This window comes from Anolis sagrei, chromosome 1 (genome assembly GCF_037176765.1).
Source record: "Anolis sagrei isolate rAnoSag1 chromosome 1, rAnoSag1.mat, whole genome shotgun sequence".
NCBI classification, from domain to species: Eukaryota; Metazoa; Chordata; class Lepidosauria; order Squamata; family Dactyloidae; genus Anolis; species Anolis sagrei.
Genome location: NC_090021.1, coordinates 316,794,017 through 316,818,530, shown reverse-complemented (window position 1 = coordinate 316,818,530; position 24,514 = coordinate 316,794,017). Strand labels below are relative to the sequence as shown.

At 38.5% G+C, this 24,514-nt stretch overlaps 1 protein-coding gene across 1 annotated transcript in view; it reads left to right on the top strand.

The window, feature by feature from the left end:
- Positions 1–24,514, top strand: part of BTBD7 (BTB domain containing 7) — a 101,350-nt gene that overhangs the window by 13,716 nt on the left and 63,120 nt on the right. The gene's annotated exons all lie outside the window — the stretch shown is intronic.

The window sequence follows — 24,514 nt, the reverse complement described above, 5'->3', positions numbered from 1 at the left end:
ACAATAATCTGGATTATCCAGGAAAAAGATCCGGATTAAACTCAAGTACTTGCAAAACCCCGCAAAATCACACAGCAAGCGAAGGATGATCAAACAAAGAGCCGTGGTCAAATGAAGTCCGAAGTCCAAGAAAGCCAAGTCCAAAGTTGCGAGGTTCCAAAGTCCAGGAGGCAGCATCATCGTCAAAAGCAGTCTGAAGTTAAGGAAAGGAAAAATCCGCACTCACGAGAATTGAAGCCGAGTTGTAACATGAAGGTAAACGGCAACCTGCAGATCCAGGACCCAAGCCCAACATGAAAGCTGCAGCAACAATACCCAAGGCACGAAACCAGCACTTTGCCTACTGCAAAGTTCTGTCATTTCAGTGCCTACTTTTATCTTATAACTCATCATCCGATGATGAGCTGCCCTCCACCCCGTCATCATCAATTACAGCTGGCTTAGCTTCTTCAACTGAACGCCGACACCCATCTCTCCAGCTCCTCCACCTCTTGTCAAGACTTAGTTCTCTCCAAGAATCCCCAGTATCTCCCGATTGCCAATCCCCACCACCAGTAAACCCTGCAAACGTGTCAATAGATGTTGGTTGAGTACGCACATCCCGAACCTCTTGCACCTTAGTCCAATCCAGTGATTCATCCTCATCCCCATCACTCCCAGACCCATCAATCCCAGAGAAACCCATGAAATCCTCCTCTTCTGTAGGAGCAGTAAGTATATCCCGAATCTTCTTTCTCTGTTGCTCCTCATCTGATTCCTGCTCCCGAGTAACCCTCTTAGTTCCCCTATTCCCATCCACTGTATCTCCTTCCTCCTCACTATTTCACTCTCAGAAAACCCATCGAAGGAATCTTCATCTGTGGGTGACATAAGTATCTCCCGGATCCTCTTCCTCTGTTGCTCCTCAACTCCTGAGCACTCCTCTTCCCTCGTCTAGCACCCTTACTACCAGTTGCAGTGTTGCTAACAGACTCTACTACAACACTCCCCATAAACATCTTCCAAATACACAAAAGAAATAAGAGGAAAAGACAACCAAAATGGTGACCAGAAGTGACATATCACTTTGGAAATGCTGAAATGTGCTGCTGTAGTTTGCTTGATGGGCAGAAGAAGAAGTTTGCAGTTGCCCATCAGGATATAAATAGTTTTAACTCAAAATAAAACTGTTTTCATCTCAGTTTACTACACAGAAGTGTTCATATGGTACATTGCAATGAATGTATGGTGGTTTTGCTTTTGTCTCCATTCTAATATTCATTCTGAATCCAGTAAAATTTCACTCATTCAAAGCTCTGCATAGCCTTGTCCTTTTTGTTCTTTATTTCCCATCCTATGTCTATTTGTGACCTTTACTCTTCTACCTTAACAATTCTGCCATTCCAAATTCTTTGGCCTTTTCAGTAGACTGACCATTCTCCTTATGTCTAACTCTTCTTCCACCATCACCAGTTATGTTTATGATACAGTAATTTCTAAATAATGAGAAGGCAATGTCTTTGGGACTAATTAAATGCTTTTATTGTCCTATTGATAAAGGTTTAGTTGCATGGAGTTGAAGCTAATATTTGCTTTGCACTAATGCAAGACATGGCTCTCCAAATGGATTAGGCTCACAACTCCTGCCAGTTTAAGCATAGCCAGTGATTAAGGATCATGGATCTTGGTGTCCAGAAAGAACCTGCACCCCATTGCCTTGTGTCTCATACTAGAGTACTTTCTAATTCTCAGTAATAGCATTTCAGGAATTTTCAGTGCATAGAAAGATCTTCTGGCACAAAAGGTGTCCGGCCTTACATGGCATAGCATTATTCAGCAGGAATTAGTGTAAGAATTATCATTGCTAAGATCAAATGTTCAAAATAATAAATTAGACTCACAGATTAGTGAGTTGGATTTAGAAAAGATGACACTTTTACCTTAATTCATTTGGAATTCTTATGTTCCACATGCCAAGAGTTCTCAAAGTAGTTTAAATATAAATCCGGGCAACAATGAAAATATATTTAAATATAAATCTGGGTAAAAATGAAAATATATTGAAATACATTTAATCTAAACTGTCAATCACAGTTATCTGTTCTGTTTCTAGATTTCAGATAAGCTGTTTCTGTGATTTTACCAATGCAAAAGGACATTTGCCAATTAAAACAAATGATAAGAAAGCACTCTCTGTCTGCTGGTGTCAGACCTTGGAGAATACCTGCCTGTCCAAGTAAATAATTGTGGACTGGATCAATAAACCATCTGACTGTAGTATAAAGCAATGTTCTGTGTTCTTAAGAGACCTAGTGATGGTGGCCCTAACAAAAATGGTTCTTTCTTTCAAGAATTGGAATTGTATTAGCTAATTTACCGAAGTGGATAATATGTTCTATACACACACACACACACACACCAGATTTTCAGTGCATAAGTTATTTTTTTTCCAAACTAGAAAAATTCTAGGAGAAATCTATGGCAGTGTAGACTAGATTACCAATTATATGAGCTGTACTTGTCCACTCATTTACTGCTAACTAAACTTTTCTGTCACTGACTATACAACCATTTGAACTACTTAGCTCAATTTTAGATTGGATCATATAAATCAAAACTCCTTGAGTTGCTATGTCTTATACTAATGGTTTATTTTTTGGTGGGAAAAGCAAATGTAACACATCAACTTGTTCACTAATTGGGATTACTGCTTCATCAAATGAAATGCCTGTTGTTGTTCATTCGTTCAGTCGCTTCCGACTCTTTGTGACCTCATGGACTATCCCACACCATAGCTTCCTGTCGGCTGTCACCTCCGCCAGCTCCTTCAGAGTCAAGCTAGTCACTTCAGGGATACCATTCATCCATCTTGCCCTTGGTTGGCCCTTCTTCCTTTTTCTTTCCATTTTCCCCAGCATCATTGTCTTCTCTAAGCTTTCCTGTCTTCTCATTATGTGGCCAAAGTACTTCATCTTTGCCTCTAATATCCTTCCCTTCAATGAGCAGTTGGGCTTTATTTCCTGAAGTATGGACTGGTTGGATCTTCTCATGGTCAAAGGCACTCTCAGAACTTTCCTCCAGCACCACAGTTCAAAAGCATTTATCTTCATTCGCTCACCTTTCCTTATGGTCCAGCTCTCACATCCGTAGGTTATTATGGGGAATACCATTGCTTTTACTATGCAGATCTTTGTTGCCAGTGTGATGTCCCTACTCTTCATTATTTTATCGAGATTTGACATTGCTCTCCTTCCAAGAAGTAAGCGTCTTTTGATTTCCTGAAATGCCTACAAACACAAAAATTAAGAACTAGAAAACTGAAAATAATTCTGTTCTGTAAAGTATTCTACCCCTTACTGTAGTATTTAGTTTTTGGGGTTAGCACTGTGTTTCTGAAATAGAAAACCCACGTAAATGCTATTTAACATTTTTTTTTAAAAAAAAAAAATGACGTTCCTACACAAAAACAAAAACAAGGTGGAAGAATACTTGTATTAGGCCTTAGGTCTTGCCTGCTGTTCAGCAGAAACAGTAAAGGTTAACATTTCCCAAGTTCTTTGATTTTATATATAAGCATTACAATGCCACTCTTTATAGATTTCCAAAGTTATTTCCTGTACTGTCATATTAAGTATACATTGTAAAAGAAGTCAATGGACCTCAAATTAGGTGAACATTGTTGTAATCTTTACTAACTGGACCAGAAGACTATCCTTTGTCGGCAGGTAAATTACTTATACTATATCTGCAAAGATATGTTATGGTTTTTGCCATAGTATTTTGCCTTTCTTTTCTTTGCATCTTAATCTGAGTGTGCATGTTATACATGGATATACAACAAATTGTTCTTAGTTATAAAATAGAATCATACAATCTTATAGATTACATATAGCATTAGCATCATGGTACTGAAATATATCCCCTCAGTTTTGTGTCTCTACTTCTTTCCTTCCATCAACACTTCCTTAAATATGTGTCTTTTCAAATGTGTATCTTTAAATAACTCAGTAGTATTGTAAGGTGGGTTGGAATGATATCCATAATGCTGATGGAAATCTGATACTAAAATAGTATTTTAGCCTAAAGCCACCTACCAAATTCCCAAGGAAAGCATAATTTCAACTGGAGCTACTGGCTTACCATTCATATTCTTCATTATTATACTGCAACAGGTCTAAAGAATGAAAAATACAGGTTTTTAAAATGCTGTTAACCAATTTTAACTTGTTCATAGTAAGTGTCCAGGGAGTGGCCCATAATTTTGATCTTGCCTTGATAATCAGGTTAGAAATTAAAGTAAACTGCCCCTGTCTTGAATGACTTGGTGACTGAATGACTGAAGTAATCTGGAGGAAAATAGAGTCATGAAGTATGTCTGTGTCCTAGATGTTCCAGAGACCTTATATAGAGAAGTGATGGGAGACAGGAAACGGTAGCCGAGGGTTTGCTGCTTTTGCATTGCGCAACTGAGTTTACTTGTGTACTTCAGTAGTTAACAGTCCTCATTACTCATCCCAAACTTGGAACTGGGGAAAGGGCACTAGAGTTTTTTTCTCTTAGTCATACCCTCGTACTGCCCCATCCCTGGGTTTTATTTATAAGAATGTGCAGAATAAGCATTGTTCTATATGCTTTTCAGAATTTGACTTTTGCCTTTTTACTTTGAGTGTTACTTGACCATCACAGTAGTCTCCAGAGATGACATCACTGTTAATTTTGCCGAATGCACTTGATTCCTCCAGCCATTTGTTTCTGATTTTCAAGACGCAGTAGCCATGTTACCAAGTGTCAGATTGAAAATTAATATGCTACATATCTGTACTTGGTTTTCTTACTTTCAAATCACTTTAGAGAGAATGCATGCAGACAGAATGGGATGTGTTTGTCAAAATAGTCTAGTCTCTCAGCTGTGTTTCTAAAACAACTCTGACAGATTGTTGTAGAACTGTGCATCGTTTGAGCATAATTTGCCATGTTTAGTTAGTAGGCTGAGGATACTTGGTGTCTTCATAGATCTCATCTGTTTTGGTTCCTCCTCAACTGCCTTTTATTTGTCTATAAAGTTGCTTATTTCTACTGCAAACCATTTTTCAAAGTGACAGGGTCTGGTCTAGTAGGATATGCATGTAGCCAAAAAAGAAAGAAAGAAAAGACACTGTATTTTGACAGCAAGTGTCCTACCAAGTTTTTGTATGTATTTCCTTCCTCACTTGAAAACTTCCTTAAATATGTGTTTCTTTAAAGGTATATCTTTAAACAGCTAAGCACTTCTAGATTTCTCTGTAAACTACAGCACAAAGGCAGGGTTACTGTATATTGCTTTCTTGTTTTCTCATCATAGTTGTTCATATTACACTTCTTTATGTCAAGCTTTTGAGCAGTTTTCCTCAACTTGGTAGCTCTCCGCTGCATTAGACTACTGTGTCCCTGCTGGCTGATGATCAGTGGCATTGATGTTGACCAACAGGTCTGGGGATACCATGTTAGGACACTGTGTTTTTCAGAGAAGCATAATCAACTCTCTGTTCCAGGAACTTAATTCTAAGTTTGACTAGAGGTGTGAGGTAGGATGAGGATGGATGGCAGAGAAACAAGAAGGAAGATGGAGATAAGAACAGAAATGTAATTACATGTATTAAGTCACATTACATTTTTTCAGATGGACAATTATGTATAGAAGGAGCAGGAAAGAACCCAAGTTACTGGCAGTTCCCAGGCTATGATCAAGATAGGTTCTATATATTTGTTCTTAAGTCGAATTTGTATGTAAGTCTGAGCAGGTGCATTTTTAAAATGTAACTCCAGCCAAATATATATATAATTTTAGTTTTGGATAGGAGAGGGAAGGGTTAACTGTTCTGTGACATTTGCTTTGCTATCTATGCCCCTGTTCAGAAAATTTCATCTCACTTACTGTGGCTGTGATAATTGGATTTTTAAAAATTGGCTTGTTGTGGAAACAAGGATTAGTGTAGATTCCCCATGATAACTCTTTCAGTAGTCAATTTCCATTCCTAGTGGTAGATTTCTCTCACTTTATGTATACTTGTTTACCTCACCCCGTTCTTAACTATGAGTTGTTTATAAGTGGGGTGTTTGTAACTCGGGGATTGCCTGTACAGTGATATGGGAGCAATACAAGTATTCTTTTCACCTTTCAATTTTTGTTAAGAATACATTGAGTAGAGTTTAATAATCAGTCTTAGTGTGGTTAAGAGAGGAGTAAAAAGACAGGAATTATGTCGGTTTTGTCCAGAGTCTCATTGTCAACAATAAGGTAATGTGTTTATAAGACCCTTTAAAAACAAGTTGATTTTTTTAAAACTAAAACGACATGGCTGTCATAAGAAATACATGTTTCTGTAAACCAGTAGTTCTCAACCTGTGAGTCCCCAGATGTTTTAGCATTCAACTCCCAGAAATCCTAGCGGCTGGTAAACTGGCTGGGACTTCTGGGAGTTGTAGGCCAAAACACCTGGAGACCAACACCTTTTACATTTTACATTGCTGTAAAATGTTATGCTGTGTAGTACATACTATTACAGAATAGGCTAGTAAGTGAGTGCAACTATTTAGATGCTCATCTGCAAATCTTATAAACCATTTAGTAGGCCTTTATGTGTTAAAAGATGGAATTCAGAAAATGAATAACACGTGGAATCAAACCATGGAATATCGAAGGTTCTACATTGGGACCTTTGATGTTTTAAGTTATTCATAAAGCATCTGGAAACAGGTGAACAGTGAGGTAAACAAGTTTACAAATGATACTAAATTATGTAAGTTGCTAAAACCCAAAACAGACTGAAAAGTGCTAAAAACTTCTATATGTACAGAATGGCAGGGCAACACAATAACATATGAGAACCTGTAGAAACTAAAAAGTTATATCGATTGGGCCTAGAAATTCTGACTTCACATGTTTTGATGAAGCCATGAAGAAAGGAGATGAGGGGATGAGAATTTTATAATTTTGGGGAAAATAGCTATGGGGTGCTCTGTTTGTGGTGTTAGAAGCTATTTGTAGAAGTAATAACATGTCTCTCTCATGATGGTAGATCTTGTGGTCACCAATATCTGCTTACAGATTAAAAATACCTATTTACTGACTATTACATAGAAGCCATTCTATGATACAGTGATAGCTTCAAAACAGAGGCTAGATTTATTGGTGTCTGTTAGCCATGTCAGTTAAAAGGAACCTCCATGTTAAAGTTGTTTTTCTCTAAGTATTGATTTTTGTTAGGGAGAATAAGTGAGGGACATCACCTACCTGCTTGTGGGCTCCCAGAAATATTTAGTTGTCTACTGTTGGAAATAGAATGCTGAGAGTGATGGATCCTGCCACACACATTATACATATACCTTATAATATAATAATAACTTTATTTTTATACCCCGCCTCCATCTCCCCAAAGGGAATCGTGATGGCTTACATGGGGCCAAGCCCAATCATTAAATATTATTAAATATATTTGCCTGGATATTGTTTTATACTGTTTGTAATCTTTCATTTCTTTAATGTCATTTGGCAGAGTAGTCCTTTGAGTTTGGATGGAGGAGCAGTTGCTTAAAAGAGTGTTTCTTTCCTGAGTGGTTTATCTTTAGCGCCTTTAGTGTGTCCCTGTTGGTTCTCTTGGACATCTTGGTGGCTTTTGATACCATCAACCATGATATCCTTCTGGGACAGCTCTCCAAAATGGGTCTTGGGGGCCCGGATCCCTGGCCATTGTGGAGTCCCGCAAGGTTCCATTCTTTTCCTCTATGCTTTTTAATATCTACATGAGGTCATCCAGATGAGGTCATCCAGAGTTTTGGAGTTGGGTGCCAACTTGACACAGATAACACCCAGCTATACAACTCTTTTTCACCTAATTGCAGGAAAGCTCCTCGGATTCTAAACCAGTGACTGGCAGCTGTGATGGATTGGATGAGGGGCATCAAGCTGAGGCTTAATCCAGACCAGACAGAGGTCCTTCTGGTCAGTTGCAATGCCAGTTGGGGTATAGGGTGGCTGCCTGTGCTTGATGGGGTTATACTCCCCGTGAGGACACAGGTCTGCAACCTGGGGGTCCTCTTGGATTCTTCACTGACACTTGAGGCTCAGATGCAACCGTACCTTGAAAAACCTTACTTGGCCACCATTATCCATACCTTAGTTACATCCAGAATGAACTACTGTAATGCACTCTACGTGGAGCTGCCTTTGAAGACGACTTGGAAACTGCAACTAGTGTAGAGAGTGGCAGCCAGATTATTAACTGGGGTCAACTTTATGGAGCATACCACACCCTTTGTAAAGCAGCTCTGCTGGCTCCCAATAAGTTTCTGGGCCCAATTCAAAGTGCAAGCGATTACCTATAAAGCCCTATACGCTTCAGGTCCAACCTATCTTCGAGACTGCATCTCCTACGAACCAGTGTGGGCATTAACATCTGCTGGAGAGACCCTTCTCGGTGGCGGCTCCCTGACTCTGGAATGCCCTCCCTAAAGAAAGTAGATTAGCCCGGTCTCTTCAGGCCTTCCGTATGAGTCTAAAAACATGGCTGTTTAGACAGGCCTTTGATCCTGAGTAACCCATGGTCAACGGGATGAATCTTTGATAGCACTGCCCTGAACTTTGACTGTTACGACAGATAGCTGGCTTACCCACAGGTTCTACTGCATTTTAGAAATTTTATAATTTTATATTTTTATAACTTTTTGGTGATATTTTTATGCGCTGTTGATTGTACTTATGTCATAGTATATATACTTACGTATTGTTATCTATATGTGGCACCTGAAATGCTTCTGTGAGCCGCCCTGAGTCTCCTTGGGGAGATAGTGGCGGGGTACAAATAAAGATATTATTATTATTATTATCATCATCATCATCATCATCATCATCATTCTTATTATCATCATCATCGTTATTATTATTCCTTTCTCATTCCCTGCTCTCAGTTTGAAATTCTCCCTCTTTTTGCTTCCTGTTGAAAGTCATGTTTGAGGCTTGCTGTTCGACAGTGGTTGTGACTCACACTTTCGAAAATTCTGATTGTTTCTGCTCCCACCCCCCAGGCCCCATAATAATCTATATTAGTTTTTCTTAAGTAGAGTTCTGCCTGTCAGTTTGAGAAATGTTTCTATGCAATAGTGGAATACACCAAGCGGTCAGTGTCCAAGGGCTAAAATCAATATCAATCCTCCCTAGACTAGACTTTTAAAACATCATTAGAGGAGCTGTGTTGTGCAGTTTTGTAATCAGAACTTTGTTGACAGTGTGGAAGAGTAAGAAATTGTCTTTGGGCATACATCTTGCAAACTCTTTTTACTGGAAGTGACAAACTGGTTCCCTTAAGTAATTTGAAATCATTGGAGATGTCTCTGTACCTATTTTATTGCACAAATGACCATACTTACAGTAATGCGTAATTTAAAATTCTAAAGGTAAACCACTCAGGAACTACATATCTCATGAACTCTGTAGCAAAACATGGAATGATGGATAGTAAAGATATATATTTAATTGCCAACTGAGCTATCCATATGATCACCATTTTTTCGCTGTCCATTTCCTGTAGAAGTTTTCATTTGAGCTGGAGTCTTTAATTTAAAAATAGTCACAGTAACCACTGCAGCCCAGTTGATATGGGTTAGGCGTTGAGAAATTTAACAGATCTTAACGTTTAGTAATAATACAGAAGTTGAAATCTGGGAACTACAGGAAACATAGAGTTAGGGAATGTTTTCCAGAGCTACATAATCTCACTGGAAAACTCAGGAGATGAACCCCATCAATGTGGAAGCATAGACTCAAAAGGGGCTGAGATACTTTGTCCAGGACACTTTCTCCTCGTATAATTATTCCAGCCCAAAGATTCATTCTAGCCAAAATAAAATGAGTGCATTTATTACTTGGGCTAATTTCCAAATATGCTTTCTTTGAGTATTGTCCTCATATCTCCGCACCATCATGGTTCCCTGCATCCAACATGCAACTTAAGCCACATTTGCTCATTATGTGAGGCATTTTCTTTTTCTCTTCAGACCATTTGTGAGTAGCTTATGAGAGCAGACTGTATATTTTCAAATAGCAGTCGTTGTTAGCTGCCAGAAGCTTCTGCAATTTTTAGAGATTGCGAGTCTACATGTGAAATCATACACATTACTGCACACGTAAGGACATCAAGGATTGTCAAAATAATGACTAGGAAGTATAATCTGTGAATTGAGTAATAATTTTCTGATCAGTTGTCTAATACAGTCTGATTTTTATACATTACAGAAAGAGAGGAAGAAGGTATGTGAATAGGGCTTCCTTTATTCACTGCTAATGTCTGATGTGATGGAAGTAAAAGAGCAGTTAATTGAGACAAATGCAAGAATGCAACCAGGCTAAAAATATTAGATTTCTAATAGAAAGCTATATGAATGTTGTCTCTCTTTATGTCAGTTGCTATTACATGAGTTTACAAAGGAGCCATGTATTTCCTATATGCCAGACAAAAAGCAGGTTTAAATATTAGTATGTATGTAGTTAGGTAGTATTTTAAAAATAAAGTGGGCAGTGTTTGTGATGAGACATTAGATCAGGTATTGGCAAACTTCGATCCTCCAGATGTTTTGGACTTCAACTCCCACAATCACTAACAGCTCGTAGGATGTTAGGAATTGTGGGAGTTGAAGTCTGAAACATGAGAAGGGCTGAAGTTTGCCCATACCTGCATTAGATGGTGACCTCCTTTCTCTTTAAAGTGAGGGAGAAAATATAAATCTTAATGCCAAACTTTTGAAGTCTTATAATGGAAATTAAGGAAATTCTTTCAGATTTCTTTAGACTCTGTCAGTGTTTTGTTCTAAGATCTTAAGTTGCACATAGGTTTATCAGAAAATAATGCAGTATACTGTCTCCCTCATATATAAATGCCCCCCCCCCCCACCAGACAACAAAAGACATATCTGATTGTCAAAGCGTCTTCTAAATACACTTCGGAATATACACATTTATTTCAAAGAAGAGGACCGAAGTCACTAGAGCTATAATATATTTGTTATGGTTATTAAGAATGTGAACAATTATATGGGATCAAATGAAAAGCCTGTCTAGTCCACTATTACACAGTGTCTAGCCAATTGCCAATAGGATTGTCAAAAAGAGGATATATGTACTTTTCTGATTGTATTCTGTAGCAACTGATATTCAGATTCCTTTTACCTAATCATTTTTTAGAGCCATCCAAGATTGGCAGCCATCATGAAATCTTATGGTAGCCAGTTCTATAGTGTCGGTATATTGTGCATTATTTGTCTTCATATCTCCTCTGAATCTCGTACCATTCTACCTTAGTGAATGACACCAGTTTCTAGTTTATCAGAGGAAGAAACGTTTGGAAAATTAGCCTATCCTGTATCCAGAAGCTCTCAGGATAGCTTAATGTAACATAAAAATAATGAATTAAACAGTTTAAGGTAAAACATGTTAAACATCAAAAGATTTTAAAAACTTGCAAGATTATGTTCATCAGTATTTTAGATTTTAGTTATTTTTAAATAACTAAGTTACTTTATTTTTTATTTGTTACTATGCGCTGACTTTTATGTTTAATTGCACTGAATGTTTTTGCTTTATCAATGTATGTATTTTTATGGCATCGAATTGTGCCGACTGTGTATACTGACCTGAGTCGCCTTCGGACTGATATGGGCAGGATAGAAATAATGTAAATAAATAATAAAATGGATGAATTAATTAAACAGCTACAGGATAACCACTAGAAGAACTTGATCCAAACAAGTGAATGTTGTATATATTAACCAAAGAAAAATAATCCCAAGAATATTTCAGAAGCATTTTAAAGGATATGACAGAAGAAAGTATTTTTGCTTCAGTGTTCTATCATTGAGATATATCCCATGAACAGTGTTGATGGTGAATGCAAATCACTCCACATTTGCAGTTTTGATTAAAATGTTTTTTCTAGAAATATCTAAGTTTTCCAGTGCAACTCTATGGTCAGTTTCTGCCTCTCTAGAAATATTTAGGTTCTCTGACACAAGTTGACCATAGAATCATGCTGGAGGATGTGGAAATTGCTACAACCCTAACCTCAGCGAATATGGAGGGCTGACTGTTTTAACTTCACTAATTTAGAATGTATGGATTTTAATAATTAACCTATTTTGCCACTCTTTATCAGCATCATTAGAGAAGTTAGCATCTGTGTGTGCACATGTGTTTATTGTGAAAGTGCTTCTGCAATCAGTTAAAAGTGTTGATATAGAAATAAGTCTTTGCTGAGTGAAAAATCAAATTCCTTGTATGGATCTGTTGTTCCAGAGTACAAATTTAATGACATTTAATATTTTGAGACAGATTATTATTTTATCAGACATGAGAAGTTGGCAGAACAATGCAGTCAGGCATATAATTAGATCTCTAAAAGGTAAAGATGCCTTTTGGCTGCTCTTCCCAGAAAAAGTACCTGCTGCTATTTGTTAGCATGGCCTTAGAATTGCTATTATAAAAGAAAACTACAAGTATGTCTTGTATCTTTCTCTTCTTTTCAGTTCTATAAATAACATTTTATGTTCCCATTTAGAATTAAAAAGATGATCCCAATAACATTCCAGGCATATTTATTTATTTTAGCTGGGTAGAGACAGATAGATTTACTTCTAGTCCCATTGTATTCATTCCCATGCAGCAGTGTGGCTTGGAATTCTTTTTACAGAAATATCAATCTGTGTAAATGGGAGCTGTGGTTAAGTGGAGGCATAGGCAAATTCCTAGGAATGCAGAAATGGTTTGTTTATTTTTCCAAACTTCTCTCCTCAAGGAAAAAAGAGAGTAACCCATCAAACTATAATTTCTTTTCAACCTATTTTGCAGCAGTTTGAATTATACTTAAAGAGAAGAGATGTAATAGTTATGGGTGATTTCAACTATCCCGATATTTGATGGAAAACAAACTTGGCTTGAGTACAAAGTCCAACAAATTCCTCGCTTGCCTTGCAGACAGTTTCATGGTCCAGAAGTAGAAGAGGCAACAAGGGGGTCGGCTACTCTTGATCTCATCCTTACAAATGTGGAGGACCTGATGGATGCGGTTGAAGTGGTCGGATCCTTAAGGGCAAGTGACCATGTGCTCCTGCAGTTCGAAGTACAAAGGAAGGCCAAAACTAAGACAAGTCAAACTTGCATTTTGGACTTTAGGAAAGCTGATTTCTGAAAAATGAAGGAAACACTGAGCAGCATTCCGTGGACACAGATACTAAAAGACAAGGGAATTGCGGATGGGTGGGAGTTTTTCAAGAGTGAAATACTCAAGGCGCAATTGCAAACAGTGCCAACAAAGAGAAAAAAATAGGACAAGTGCAAAGAAGCCAGAATGGATGTCGAAAGAATTTCTAACTGTGCTAAGACTCAAAAGAGACATGCACAAAAAGTGGAAAAAGGGAGAAATCACCAAAGAAGAATTCAAACAAATAACCAACTCTTGTAGGGAAAAGGTCCATAAAGCTAAAGTACAAAATGAGCTCAGGCTTGCCAGGGACATTAAAAACAATAAAAAGGGCTTCTTTTCTTATGTCAGTAGAAAAGGGAAGAACAAGGAGGCGATAGGGCCTCTTCGAGTAGAAGATGGGGCAATGCTGACAGGGGATAGGGAAAAGGCAGAACTGCTTAATGCCTTCTTTGCCTTGGTCTTATCACAAAAAAAAAGTTATCTTTAACCTGAGCAAGATAGAGTGGATGAGGGATTAGAGGACATCCAACCCCAAATTGGGAAATAAGTCATCCAGGAATACCTGGCTGCTCTTAATGAGTTCAAGTCCCCAAGGCCACATCAACTGCACTCAAGAGTATTGAAGGAACTAGCAGAAGTCATCTCGAAACCATTAATAATCATCTTTGAGAGTTCTTGGAGAATGGGAGAAGTTCCAGCAGATTGGAAGAAGGCAAATGTGGTCCCTATCTTCATGAAGGGAAAAAAGGATGACCCAAACAATTACTGTCCGGTCAGCCTCACGTCGATACCAGGCAAGATTCTGGAAAAGATTGTTAAGGAAGTGGTCCTCAAACACTTAGGAACAAATGCGGTCATCACTAATAGTCAACACAGATTTATCAAAAACAAGTCTGATCTCTTTTTTCGATAGAGTTACAAGCTGGGTAGATGCAGGGAATGCTGTGGATGTAGCGTACCTGGATTTCAGTAAGGCCTTCAACAAGGTCCCCCATGACCTTCTGGCAAGGAAACTAGTCAAATGTGGGCTAGGCAAAACTACGGTGAGGTGGATCTGTAATTGGTTAAATGGACTAACCCAGAGGGTGCTCACCAATGCTTCCTCTTCATCCTGAAAAAGGTGACAAGCGGAGTGCCGCAGGGTTCTGTCCTGGGCCCAGTCCTGTTCAACATCTTTATTAATGACTTAAATGACGGGTTAGAAGGCATGATCATCAGGTTTGCAGATGACACCAAATTGGGAGGGATAGCCAATACTCCAGAGGACAGGGGCAGAATTCAAAACGATCTTGACAGATTAGAGAGATGGGCCAAAACTAACAAAATGAAGTTCAACAGGGACAAATGCAAGATACTCCGCTTAGGCAGAAAAAACGAAATGCAAAGATACAGAATGGGGGACGCCTGGCTCGAGAGCAGTATGTGTGAAAAAGATTTTGGGGTTCTCGTGGGCAACAAGTTAAACATGAGCCAACAATGTCGCAGCAAAAAGCCAATGGAATTTTGGCCTGCATCAATAGGAGTATAGTGTCTCGGTCCAGGGTAGTCATGCTACCTCTCTATTCTGCCTTGGTTAGACCACACCTGGAATATTGTGTCCAATTCTGTGCACCACAATTGAAGAGAGATATTGACAAGCTGGAAAGTGTCCAGAGGAGGATGACTAAAATGATCAAGGGTCTGGAGAACAAGCCCTATGAGGAGCGGCTTAAAGAGCTGGGCAAGTTTAGCCTGAAGAAGAGAAGGCTGAGAGGAGATATGATAGCCATGTATAAATATGTGAGAGGAAGCCACAGGGAGGAGGAAGCAAGCTTGTTTTCTGCTTCCCTGGAAATTAGGACACAGAACAATGGCTTCAAACTACAAGAAAGGAGATTCCATCTGAACATTAAGAAGAACTTCCTGACTGTGAGAGCCGTTCAGCGGTGGAACTCTCTGCCCCAGAGTGTGGTGGAGGCTCCTTCTTTTGGAAGATTTTAAACAGAGGCTGGATTGCCATCTGTTGGGGGTGCTTTGAATGCAATATTCCTGCTTCTTGGCAGGAGGTTGGACTGGATGGCCCATGAGGTCTCTTCCAACTCTATGATTCCTCCTCACTGGCCATATTTCAGTGGCAGATACAGTTCAACAGAAAAGCTTAATTTCATACCAGGGTTTGGATTCATGTTTTCACTAGGCATCTTTACTTTAAAGAAGACCTCATATTTTTATAAGAAAAATGTAGGTTAGAGTAGATGTGGAACATTTGGTTAATTTGATAACTCTTCAGAAACTTCTTGCAACCTTTGAGGATATTGAAAAGATGTTTAAGATTGCTACTGCCTCCATGTGGCCACATAGTTAGATACATCATTATACAGGTGCTTGTGTCATTTCTGGATAATCTTAGAAATACCTAGAGTGGTTGGAGGAACTTGTTTTCATTTCTTGCAAATAGTTAAGGGGAAGATCCTCCCTTCTAGATTTGCTTGCAGTAGAGAATATAAAGTGAGAAGCAGAAATTTCTCTTAGTTAACACAGGCATAGAAAATGGTGGCATCACTTCATACTCTAGCAATGCCTCGGAACCATATTTCTGTAATGCACCAATGAAAATTCCTGGTAGATCAGGAGCTCATGGTTAATGGAGCTGCCCTTTTAAATTTTTATTTCACCTTCTTTTCTTTATCAGGGTCTCCATTTTATCTTTCATTGTTCTGTGTGGGTGGAGATGACCAGAATGTGGGCCACTAAAGTTAGAATTCTGCTTAAGTTAGAATTAAGTTAAACTTAATTCTAACTTGAATAGTTTCCTTCAGAGAAGAAAAGAAATAGCACAGGCTTTTGTATTGTGTGTGTCAGGTACACTGTCTGGAATTACTTTTCTCATTTATAAAAGTTTCACCACGTTGATCACCAAACATTGCAGCATTTTAGATCATGTGTCTCAAGTATGAGTGTTGGTTCAGTGAATGCTACAACATTCCTGGAGAGAACCTATATCTAACACAAGTTGACTAAAGATTCACCGAAGAACTCAGAGATTCATAGAGAGGCGTTTTCTCACATTAAAAAATAGTGGGTTTTTAAATTCGTGTTTTTTTCCACTATCATGAGGGCCCTGCATCCCTAACTCCAGCAAATATGGAGAGCTGACTGTGACATTTGTGCTTCTGGATCACTTCCTCTCTTACCTTTTAACCATTATAACATTTTAAAATATATGTCTAAATTGCATGAGTTTAAACTTTAATACTCTCTCTGTAGGTTGGCTGCTTCAGTATTTTTTGGAGAACATCCAAGTTTGAAATATTTGGCTCCACAATATGGTTCCCCTCTTGTACCTTGTTATTTAATCTTTTTGAAGTCCCAGTAGAAATTGTATGAAAATGCTGGTGTTGAGAGGAAAGTAGTATACAAAAGCATGGCTGTTACTCAAAGCCTGGTTTGCACACAGAGCTTTTGTTAGATTAAAGACTTCTGGCTGTAAGCCTAGATGCCTCAGATTATTGCTGGTATTCTGAGACATTCTTAAATTGTGAGAAGTAGTGGAAAATCTTAAGAAAACTAAGATACTTTGATTGTGGATTTAGATGCCAACTTGTTAGGGGTTGAACTTCTATTGCAGTTTATCTTATCAAAAAACAAAAATGCGTATTTGCTACAGTTTGGGCTTATAGCCCGTTTGATAAACATACCAAACTTAAATTCTATAAGACATGAGGGGAAGTTATTTTTCTTTCATGTATATTGAAGATTGTCTTTATTTAGAAGTTATCAATTCCTTATTCTCTGATTACAAGTAAAGTGATATAAAATCCTGAATATTTAACCATGATCTTGGATTTATGTTCTTTGAGATTTATGTTCTTTGAGAAACAAAATTGGATTTATGTTCTTTGAGGATTTATGTTCTTGGGATTTATGTTCTTTGAGAAACAAATTTGCTGGAGGTGGAGACCTTTTCAGTAGGCTGGGGCAACAGAAATATTCCAGATTCCTAGATATCTCAGCTCTTCAGTTGACACCCTGTTGTATCCCCCCCCCCCCCAAAAAAAAAAACCTGGTTGGTAAATTTAGAAGACAGGATTTTCTCTGTAGCCAAACCTTGATTCTGACAGCTCTCTCCCAAGAGAAGACTGGCAGGCTGCAACACTGTTGAGTTTAGAGCAGACTGTCAAATCTTTTATTGTTTTGTAGGGCTTTTGCTCTTTGCAAGTGAGTCTGAAATTGGCTATTGAAATTATTACTTTTCATTAAAAAAGGTGTTTTTTTTTAAAGTGGAGACAGCATTATATTCTGCATAGGTCTGAATGAATGCTAAAGTTCCTCAGTGCATTTATTGCTTTTAGAGGTCAGTGGCACATTTTGAATCTGGAATTGAAGGCAACCTTATGAATTGACTGATATGTTTTAATAGTTATCTAAATATATTTATATATCAAAGGTTTGAAGACAATTTGTGACTGCACATTATACTATAGAAAACTAAAATGCATAGTCATTAGACTTCTATGTTGCTTCTTCAACACAATCTTGTTTACTTGGCAGTGTTCACATTGTATTTCATGGGATTTACTACCTGATAAGTTTGTATAGGACTGCTGTCTAAGACCCTATAAAAAAAGATAGACAGGACCTTGTGCTTGTGTTTGCTTGCCAGAGAGATACTTGTGTGGGTGGCGGATGGTTGTCTTGCTGCTTAAAAACCCAGTTCATCCTTCATCTCTAAACTGGAAACTGAAGAAAGGTGTGGGTCTTCTGCATTTCTGTATAGAATCTTCTATGTCTCCGTGATGTTACAGTGATGACTGATTTGTTTGTTTTTTACTACAACTGCCAGAAATCCCTAGCCCAGTGGCTCTAAATCCATGGGATCCCATGTATTTTGGCCTACAACTCTCAGAAGTCCCAGCCAGTTTACCAGCTGTTAGGATTTCTGGGACTTGAAGGCCAAAACATCTGGGGACCCACAGGCTGAGAACCACTGCAGCCAATCAAAATTCTGGATGATCAGTGCTCACTGTCCTTTTTCAGACTAGGGAAGGCTACAGCAGTTTGTTTAACCCTTTGTCATAATTAGAAAGAGGAGGGAAAATAGACCTTTGGAGTGCGTTTTTCTTCTTCTTAGTGTTGTATATGACTTCCTCTATTCTTGATTTTGTTAGTTTAGGAGGGTTTTAATTGTTGTATTTATACTATTGAAGACTTGGGAATAGAAATAGGATTTAAAAGTAAAATGATGCCTGATAGTACCTGATAAAGTACCAATAAAAATAGATAATCACAATAAGCAAAAGCAATAAAAATCATGCTTATCTATTGCAAGAAAGGGGCAATCTGAAATGTATCTGTAAAAAAATGTGACCTGTCTTTGGATTTTAGAACTGCATGGATTAGCCTCGAATTTTTAACTTGGCCTTCTTGATTTATCATACCTGGTATCTCAGGCTGAAATTTTGAGTTATAGCTTAGGATGCAAATGAAATAGTTCAAAATGGAGATTGTTTACATCAGAGTTACAGAAGCTATGGCAAGATTCTGGAAAATATTGTTAAGGAAGTGGTCTGCAAACACTTAGAAACAAATGCAGTCATTGGTAATAGTCAACACAGATTTATCAAAAACAAGTCATGCCAGACTAATCTGATCTCTTTTTTCGAGAGAGTTACAAGCTGGGTAGATGCAGGGAATGCCATGGATGTAGCGTACCTGGATTTCAGTAAGGCCTTCGACAAGGTCCCCCATGACCTTCTGGCAAACAAACTAGTCCAATGTGGGCTAGGAAAAACTACGGTGAGGTGGATCTGTAATTGGTTAAATGGACTAACCCAGAGGGTGCTCACCAATACTTCCTCTTCATCCTGGAAAAAGTGATGAGCAGAGTGCCGCAGGGTTCCGTCCTGGGTCCGGTCCTGTTCAACATCTTTATTAATGACTTAGATGAAGGGTTAGAAAGCATGATCATCAAGTTTACAGACAACACCAAATTGGGAGGGATAGCCAATACTTCAGAGGACAGGAGCAGAATTCAAAACGATCTTGACAGATTAGAGAGATGGGCCAAAACTAACAAAATGAAGTTCAACAGGGACAAATGCAAGATACTCCACTTAGGCAGAAAAAATGAAATGCAAAGATACAGAATGGGGGACGCCTGGCTCGAGAGCAGTATGTGTGAAAAAGATTTTGGGGTTCTCGTGGGCAACAAGTTAAACATGAGCCAACAATGTGATGTGGCGGCAAAAAAGCCAATGGGATTTTGGCCTGCATCAATAGGAGTATAGTGTCTAGGTCCAGGGAAGTCATGCTACCCCTCTATTCTGCCTTGGTTAGACCACACCTGGAATATTGTGTCCAATTCTGGGCACCACAATTGTAGAAAGATATTGACAAGCTGGAAAGTGTCCAGAGGAAGGCGACTAAAATGATCAGGGGTATGGAAAACAAGCCCTATGAGGAGCGGCTTAAGAAGCTGGGCATCTTTAGCCTGAAGAAGAGAATGCTGAGAGGAGACATGATAGCCATGTATAAATATGTGATAGGAAGTCACAGGGAGGAGGGAGCAAGCTTGTTTTCTGCTTCCCTGGAGACTAGGACGCGGAACAGTGGTTTCAAACTACAAGAAAGTAGATTCCATCTAAACATGAGGAAGAACTTCCTGACTGTGAGAGCCGTTCAGCAATGGAACTCTGCCCCAGAGTGTGGTGGAGGCTCCTTCTTTGGAAGCTTTTAAACAGAGGCTGGATGGCCATCTTCAGGGGTGCTTTGAATGCAATATTCCTGCTTCTTGGCGGGGGGTTGGACTGGATGTCCCATGAGGTCTCTTCCAACTCTATGATTCTATGATTCTTTACTTTAAATTCCAATAATACCTTAGCACTGGTAATGCTCTGTTGGGGTCATGGGAATTATGATCCAACATGTTCAGAAAGTCAGGGCGCAAGGGTTCCCCACTCTTGCATAAAGAATGCCACATGTTTGAATACTGAACCTGTCAGGTACCTATGATTCCCTGGGGGAGGGGGGTTCTCTGTCCCACCACCCGCTCGAGCATGTTTGTTGGTTAGAAAGGCTAGCATGACCCCATCCCTGCTTGCCTTTCACAAGCAGATAAAGGTCTTTCTGTGCCAGCAAGCTTTTGAGCGGCATGATGCTGGAGACATTGTGGGTGGGATTCTCAGGGTATTGGGAGTTTTGAACATAATTTGAATTGTATTTATTATATTTTAACTGTATTTTATATTTTAACTGTATTTCAACTTATATCCATGACACAAATATTTGATTGTTTTTTAATGTTTGTACTTTCTTTTTGTATATTTCTTAGGTTGTGTCATGTAATTGTGAGTTGTCTTGAGTTTCTATGAAGAGAAAGATGGGGTAGAAATAAAGTAAATGCTGTAATAATAAATAATTATACCTTAAATTTAATCCATAGCACTTTCAGTTAAAAAGATCAGGTGACAGAGGTTTTTGCTTGGTTTTATGCAGAGTCATTTTCAGCAAAGTAGCAAATACAGTTTTTGACAAAAAGCCAGGATATAAATTAAATGAGCAAGTAAATACTGGGCTGGACGAACAAATAGCCTGATGTGGAATAAAGCAGCTTCTTATTTGTGGTTGCTATTTTTGAAGCACCCCTTCTAGATGAATCTGTAAAAATGAAAATCTTATGATGCCAGCACTAACAAATCTCATGTGCTTCAGTTTTCAAAGACATAGCTAAATCTGCCATAGCTGTATGAATTGAAAGATTTCTAGAGTTCTGGTGGTGTTTTTTTAAGGAATGTGTTTAATCTCAGAAAGGTACAACCCATACATTAAGAAAAAAAGGCTAAGCTGCGATCGTTTTGTAGACATAATAGAAAACAGTAAAACAAATAAGTAGCCCATATGCATCATTTCCATTCTGTGACTTCAAAACTTGACTGATAGAAGAATGAATCATGAGTTTGATCACATTCTTCTTTCAAAGCTATGCATTCTAGGCTACTGGTAGTTTCAAACTCAACTTTGGATTGGTTTAGCATTTAAGGTCTCTGACCATAATGTCTAAACAGCCACCTGGTCTCCACTACCCTACATAAAACTGGGATTCAAGAACTCGGGGTTTTTTTCAGTCCTTTCTTTTACAAGACAGATTATCCTAGATTCATTACCTCTGAGGATGCTTGCCATAGATGCAGGCGAAACATCAGGAGAAAAATTGCCTCCAGAACATGGCCATATAGCCCGGAAAAACCTACAACAACCTATCCTAGATTTCTTTTTCTTTTTTTTCAGAATAGCATGTCATATTGTACAGTCACCTCTGTAACTACAGCAGTGGCTCTCAACCTTTCTAATGCTGTGACCCCTTAATACAGTTCCTTGTTTTGGGGTGACCCCCAACCATAAAATTATTTTCGTTGCTACTTCATAACTGTAATTTTGCTAGTATTGTGAATCGTAATGTAAATATTGAATATGCAGGGTGTATTTTCATTCCCTGGAGCAAATTTGGCACTAGTAGGGTTGGATGAGGGTTGATTTTGGTAATTTGGGAGTGTAGTTTCTGGGATTTGTAGTTAACTACAATCAAAGAGCATTCTGAACTCCAACAGCAATCGAATTGAACCAAACCCGGCACCTACAATCAAAGAGATTTTGAACCCCACCAACAATAGGATTGGGCCAAACTGATGGACACCTTCTCTAGACCCACCCAGGGGTCCCAACCCCCAGGTTGAGAAACACTGAACTACAGTCAACCATCCACGGACTGATTTTTTTTAATTGAAAAAATAAACCTTGATTTTGCCATCTTAGATAAGAGACACCGTTTTAGCCTACCACTGCATATAATAGAACTTAACCATCCACGGATTTTGATATCTATTGGGAGATCCAGGAAGCAAACCCCAAAGGCCCACTATGGCTTGGGTTAAGAAGGTATATAGGAAGCTGCCTTACCTTGAATTGATGAGAATAATTAAATGGCAGGTTTGGAGACAAGGATTTTCTTGATCTATCTAGGGGTGCTGGGGATAGAGACAAAAACCTCTGCTCTACCACTGAACGACTTGGGATATTGATTGTTTTACTTGGTTTTATATTTAAATTGATTGTTTTTAAATTGTATTTTATGTCTTTGATACTGACTGTAAATCTCCCCGAGTCGCCTGTGGGCTGAGAGGGGCGGTATATAAATGTAGTACATTAATAAAATAAATAAATTTCCTGGACCAGAGCCAACTGTTCATAGAGATACATAGTTTTGGTGACGGTGATTTTATATGGCATATGTTGACATCAGTGTTGTTTTGGTTTTTTCAAATTGAATTCTGCTTTACTGCAGAGAGGGTAGAGACTGACATTCTACAAACAGTGGTTATTCATTTCTGGAGAGAGCATTTCTACTTCTCCCTGTGCATAAGTTGTGATCCTGATGTCTCATGCATAGAGTTGGTCACTCTCTTCTGTTACACTTGCTCGGTTCATTGTTAGCTTTTTGTTAGACTCAAATTCCTAGAGGAAAGGAGTGCCTTGTTTGTATACAAGATTGTATATGCTGCTATAATGTGATGCTACACTTTGTAGGCTTAAGAGACTTCAGTAATGGCATCTGTGTAACATTGCCTTCTAGTACATGGCTATTCTGTGACAAGTGAATTGGGTTTGAAACAGCATTTCTTAGGTATTCACAAGTTAATAAAAAAATCAACATCTACACAGTTAAAAATATATCCAAGACTTGCAATTTCCTCACATATCTCCAAACCTATCATGTATCATTTAAAAATATTTTCATCAAAATATGCATCGAAGTAAGTTGATTTTTTCCAGTAAACTTTGTTTTTATGGGTAAAAATCTTTTGCCCATGGGACAATATAGGTCTAAGAGAGACCCTTTTTTACCCCCCCCCCCATAGTGAAAATGCCCCTTAGAGGCAATTGGGGCAAAAATATTCTTGTGGGAGCAGGGGTGGCTTTCCAAGGTTTTCTAGGGGCTAATGCAACCTCCTAGCCTTCCTCGGTTGCCTTTCCCTGCTCTGTAGCAACATAAGGTCACAAAATGCCTTATAGAGACCTTGTAAGATCCCTCCTAAGACACTTCCCTGGATCTCTCTATATTGGGTAACTATATCAGCCAATATCCCATTACTGGGCAAGGTAATGGAGCGTGTAACAGCCTCAGATTTCCAGAGAATATTTAATGAAATTGTTTTCTAGATCTAATCCAGTTTGGTTTCAGGCCTGGTTATGGGAGAGGTGCCTTTGGTCACCCTTGTAAAATGATCTCCACCAGAAACTGTGTGGGGTGAGTGTTGATTCTGTTTTATCTTTTAGAAGTTTTCAACATCATTGACCATAGTATTCTTCTGAGCCATCTCTCTTTTGCAATCACCCCATTCTTTTCTGGAGAAAAGTGACTGGAAGATGGTGGTGGGGATTCCTATTCAACTTCTTGTATATTGATCTATGGGATTCCTAAATTCTCTGTGTTGTATCCCATGTTATTAATAAATATATGAATAATTTGGAAAAGGTTGTTTGCAGTTTTCAGGTGTGAGTATTTTAGTTATATTGATGACACCCATCTCCATCTCTTTTTTGCATTTAACTCAAGAGTTTTCATTTTAACCTGATATCTGGCAGCAATAAAATGCTGGATGGCAGTTAACAAAATGAAGCTGAAGACAAAATAGTTTCTTGTCAGTAGAAAAGCAGATAATGAAATTGGGATTTGGCCTGTACTGTATGGGGCTAACCTCCTACTGAAATCTCAAGTTTGTAGCTTTGGTATAATCTTGCTCATCCCTGAGAACAAAACTCAGGTTTCAGCAATGTCCAGGAATATGTGTGTAGAGATAAAACTAGTATGCCAACTGCACTTATTTTTGGAAATGTCTGATGTGACCTTGGTGGTAATGGCCCTAAATACCATGAGGTCATCAAATCTTGTCAGGCCTTGAACTTCAGTTCTAGTCAGTATTTGGGTGGGAGATGTTCAATAAATACCAGGTGTTGCTGACTATATTTGATAGGAAGGAACTGGCAGTGTTCATTTTGACCTATAAAGCCCTATACATTTTGAGTTCAAGCCATCCAAAGGACTGTATATTCTTATCTTGACCCCACCACCTGTCCCTACATGTTTGATGACAGCATAGGAAAAAGCCCTCTTGGTGACTGTTTGCTTACTTTTTAATTCCTATCCCCAGACTCCCTGCTTGGCTTCCTTTTGTAAGGAAATAAATCTTATTGTTCAGATAAGCATTTAGTAATTGACTGTAAGTTATTTTAATGGTATAGTTTTTTTAAATTCATGTTTGTCTTTTAAT